The sequence below is a fragment of the Elephantulus edwardii genome, unplaced genomic scaffold, assembly GCF_000299155.1.
Source record: "Elephantulus edwardii isolate Elephantulus edwardi_28Jun2011 unplaced genomic scaffold, EleEdw1.0 scaffold00018, whole genome shotgun sequence".
NCBI lineage: Eukaryota > Metazoa > Chordata > Mammalia > Macroscelidea > Macroscelididae > Elephantulus > Elephantulus edwardii.
The window spans coordinates 10,698,690-10,703,874 of NW_006399768.1; the positions used below are offsets into that span (position 1 = coordinate 10,698,690).

At 39.8% G+C, this 5,185-nt stretch overlaps 1 pseudogene; it reads left to right on the top strand.

Annotated features, from left to right (window-relative positions):
• The window catches only part of LOC102850092, a 14,997-nt pseudogene that overhangs the window by 9,022 nt on the left and 790 nt on the right, over positions 1 to 5,185 (top strand).

A 5,185-nucleotide genomic window follows, 5' to 3' on the forward strand; every position in this document is an offset into this window, starting at 1 on the left:
TCTCTTTTAAACAGTTTTCTCTCTCCTCTGTTTCAGTGCAGTATACATTATTGAACCCATCTTACTCAGTCTCTCCCCAACCCCAAGGTCAGTCCCATTCTACAACAGTGGCATCATGCAATATTTGTCCTTTTGTGGCTGGGATATTTCACTCAGCATAATGTTCTCCAGAGTCACCCATTTTGAATAATATTGCATGAGTTCCTTGTCTGTATGAGTTTTCTATCACCCTTATAGTTACCTAATCTAACTCACACTGGTGTTTCTTTTCCAGTCTTCAGTATGATTTTTATTTGCATGTGATATTAATGATATTGTTCAATAGTTTACATACTCTGTTGCATCACATTTTTTTGGTGTTTTTGTTTTGTATTTTGGGTGTTTGGTTTGGGGATGTGTGTGTGTGTGTGTGTGTGTGTGTTTGTATTTTCCAGTGGAAACAAATACGGATCTCTTCTATCAATTGGACAAAAGTAGCAATCTTCTAAATTTCTTGGCATAAACTAGAGAGAGCATCCAGGGTTTCATGCATCTATTTGTTGAAACGAGAGCATCCAGGGTTTCATGCATCTATTTGTTGAAACATGTCACTTGATATTCCATCAGTTCCTGGAAATTTTTTTTTTAAATCAATCCTTAATACAGCTTGAACTTCTGTCTTTATCACTCATGGTTTTTTATCATATGCTGTTTCCTGAAATGGTTCTGTGTTTCTTTTTGGTACAATGCCTCTGTATATTTCTTCTGTCCTCTTTTTAGACTTTGACATCATTGAAAATTTTACTCTTAGTTTCCTTTAGTTTGCAAATTGAGGTTTGAGGGTTTTTTTCCCCTTCAGATCTTTAAACTTGAAACATGCTGTGAGTATTTAGCCCTTAGCATATTTTATTATAATGCTTAGTTTTGTCTTCTTAAACTGCCTTTTTAAATCTTCCATTCAGCTCTTTTACTTCAGAATGTCTTCCCTTTATTTTGGCCATACCTTTTGTAAAAAACCAAAAATCAAAACAAAAACCCCAACAAAAAACAAACAAACAAGGCCCACAAACAGCAACTTTACACATGGACTTCACCTGGACATACAAGAATCAGATTGACTGTATTTGAAGAAAAAATTGTTGAAGAATCAAAATATCAGTATTCAAAAAGAGACAAGGTGCTGATTGTGGAATAGATCATGAATTAATTATTGATGTGCAAGGTTAAATCAAAGTTGAAGAAAATGAAAACTAGTCCACAGGAACAAAAAAAAATATGGCCTGAGTCTATTCTGGTTATAGTTAAGAATCATCTCAAGAACAGATATGAGGCATTGAACAACACTGATTGTAGACCAGAGGAACTGTGAGAGGAAATAAAAGATATTATCTATGAAGAGAACAAAACATCATTACAAAGATAGAGGAGAAAGAAATAACCAAAATAGATGTCACAAGAGCCTATGAAAATTCATTAGAGTGTAGAGTGTAGAGAAGCCAAAACAAAAGGAAGAGATGTGGAAATAAAAGTACTGAATGGAGGATTTCAAAGAGCAGATCAAGAAGATAAAACAAAATATTATAACAAAATAAACAGCTGAATTCTTAAAATAAAAGGATAACTTTCTCAGCATTACTTAAGCTGAAAGAATTAAAAAACAAATTCAAGCCTCAAGTTGCAATACTAAGAGATGCTATGGGCACAATTTTGAATGATCTAGGAAGCACCAAAAGACGATGGAAAGAATACACAGAATTTCAATACCAAAAAGAATTAGGTGACCCTGAAAAATTTCAGGAAGTAACACATGATAAATAGCCAGATAAGAGAGGATGAAGTTCAAGTCACACTGAAGGCACTCTCAAAAAATAAGGCACCAAAATTAATGGAATACCAATTTGCATGTTTCAACTAACAGATGCATCCTGGATGTACTTATCAGTCTCTGCCAGGAAATTTGGAGGACAGCTTCCTGGCTGAAATGACTGGAAGAGATTCATGTTTGACTCCCATTCCCAAGAAAGATGACCAATTAGAATGTGGAGATTATCTAAAAGAACATTAACACTGCATGGAAGTAAAATATGCTGAAGATCATTCAAAAATGGCTAGGACAGTATGTAGACAGGGAACTTCCAGAGGTCAAGTTTGGCCTAGAAGAGCATGGCACCGGGATATCATTGCTGATATTAGATGGATCCTGGCTAAAAGCAGAGAGTACCAGAAGAGTCTATTTTTACTGACTACACAAAAGAATTTGACTTTGTGGATCATAAATTATGGCTAGCATAGAGAAGAATGGGAATTGCAGAACACTTAATTATGCTCATGAGTAATCTAAGATCAAGAAGCATCTGAATGGAGCAAGGGAACACTGCATGGTTTAAAATAAGGAAGGGTGTGCATCAGGGTTGTATCTTTTCTCCCAACCTTTTCAATTCCAGAAGCTAGACTTTATGAAGTTAAATATATCATACAGATGACATGTTTTGCTTGCTGAAAGTGAGAAAAATATGAAGTGCTTGCTGCAGAAGAAGTAGGACTACAGCCTTCTGTACAGATTACATCTCAATATTAAGAAAACAAAGGTCCTTACCACAGGACCAACACTCAACATTATGATAAATGGAGAAAGGATTGAAGCTCTCAATGATTTCATCTTACTTAGGTCAGCGATCAACAGCCTTGGTATCAGTAGTCAGGAAATCAGGAGATGTATTGCATTGAGTGAGTCCACTATCAGGGACCTCCTCAAAATGTTGTAGAGGAATAATAATGTCTGTGTGAAGATGAAGGTGTGGGTGATTCAGGTCATTGTCTTCTCAATCACCTTCTACCAGCAGAGGGCTGGACAATAAACAAGGATGTCAGTAGAATTGAACCCTTTACTTTGTGGTGCTGGAGAATAGACTGAATAGGATTGTCACAAGAACCTATAGATGTCTTAGGAAACGTGCAACAAGAGTGCTCCTTGGAGGCAAAGATAACAAAGCTTTGCCGTTTGTGCTTTTGGACAGGAAGCTAAGCAAGGGTATTCCTTGGAAAGGGACACCATGCCTAGAAAGATGGAGTTTCTGTAAAGGATAGGAAGACCTTCAACGAGATGGACTGACACAGTGATTTTAGCATTGGGCTCTAGTGTGTCCGAGATGATGAGGATGACACAGGACAGGGCATGGTTAAGGTCTGCTGTTTATAGGGTCACTATGAGTCATACTCAATTATAACTAACAGCATGTTTTAGTGAAGTTTTCCGAGTTTCTTTTGATATCCATTTTTCCCCCCCCTCGCTTGACTTTGCTAATAATCTTTTCCTCTCTTCATGAATGATATCCTTGATACCATCCCACAGCTCATCTGGTCTTTGGTCATTTGTATTCTCTGCATCAAATCTATTCTTACCCAGTTGAGATGGACTAAAGTTGTTGTTGTTTTTGTTGATTACCTTTGTTGAGTGCCCTTGAGTCAGAACTGACTCATAACTGACCCTCTGGCAGTTTTTCAGAGGCAGGTAATCACACAGAGGAGATTGCCTGTTCTCCCATGGAGAAGCTGGTGTCCTTGAACCACTTGCTTTTGGGATTGCAGTCTAGCTTCTTGCCACTAGGCCACCAGAGCTCAAGTAGAAGGTCGGTAAAAAAAAAGATGAAGATGCTCAGGACATGTATTGAAATCGTGGTGACAACATGGCTCAAGGTCATATTTTGGTTCTTGTGGCCTAGTTATCATTTTCTTCAACTTCATTAATTTAGCTTTTCAACTATATAATTTTTTATATTTAAATTTACTTATTTATTGATACAATCTCCTCCAGAGAAAGATAGAAAATTTCCAGTGTGATTTACTGCCCCAGAAACCCAACGGAGAGTCACTTATTTTTAGGCTCTGACTCAATGGCAATGAGAGAGTGCTAGGCAAAGTAGCCCATAGAGAATTGAGCTATTAGCCAAAAAGCTATACTTCTGTGGTGATTTGAATCCACTCGCTGCTCCATAGAGGAGAAAAATGGGCAGATTTGCTATGTGATTTATGGCCTTGGAAACAAACTGAAAATGAAAAGAAAGAAATTAAATTGTTGTTGTTATGTGCCGTTGAGTCCCTTGCAATTCATAGCAACCCTATGTACAACAGCTCTAAACTCTGCTCTGTCCTGTGCCAATCACACCATCTCCGATACACCCGTCCTAATTACCCCAGTCACTAAATCAATCCACTTCATAGAGGGCCTTCTCCTCCTGCACTGTCCCTCCACCCTACCAAGCATGATGTCCCTCTCCAAGGACCTGTCCCTCCTTACAACATGTCTAAAGTATTTCAGACAAAGCCTCAGAATCCTTGCCTCCAAGGAGCTGCCCAGTTTAACCCTCTCCTGGATTAATCTCTTTTCCTAGCAGAAATTAATTAAGATATAATTTTTTAAATTTCACATTCAAAGATTGTTTGAGACAAAGGCATAGAAAGTGAAAAAGGATCACAGCTACCACAGCAGCAGGAGCAGGGATCCATGCTCTGCAGAATGAGGGCAGGAGGGCCGCCGCCTCCTGCTGCTATGAGCCAGAGAAGTCTGGGGACTAGTTTCTCCTCAGCCAGCCCAACCCTTTCCTGCATAAGCTACATCTCACATCAAGAGAGTTAAGTTCTGCCTGCTGGGGGCCCTACTGGCCACCGTCCAAGTGCTTCTGGCCTTTATCATCCTCTTTCTCCTCTGGCCCTTTGCCTGGCTGTAAGTAGTAGGTCTTACTGAGGAGCAGTTTCAGGAACCACTTACAGAATGGAGGAACTCTTCTTTGATTCAGCCAAGCCATTCTGGTATCCCAGCATGACCCAGTTCCGACAGCAGGCAACGTCAGGAGACAAGTGGCCCCAGGTGCTTTTCTTTCCTGAGGGCACCTGTTCCTTTAAGAAGGCTTTGTTTAAATTCAAACCAGGTGCTTTCATTGCAAGGGTGCAGCAGCCTGTCCTCATCTGATAAGTCTGGACACTACTAGCTGGGCATGGAGAGGCCCTGGAATACTCAACGTCCTCTGGCTCACAGCCTCCCAGCCCTGTAGCATCATGTATGTGGAGTCCCTGCCTGTGTACCATCCCAGCCCTTAGGAGAGCAGGGACCCCACCTTCTATGCCAGCAATGTCCAGAGAGTCATGGTGCAGAGAGTGCCTCAAAATTATTTCCTGAAGCAAAGGAGCACAGGACAAAGGAGAGAGT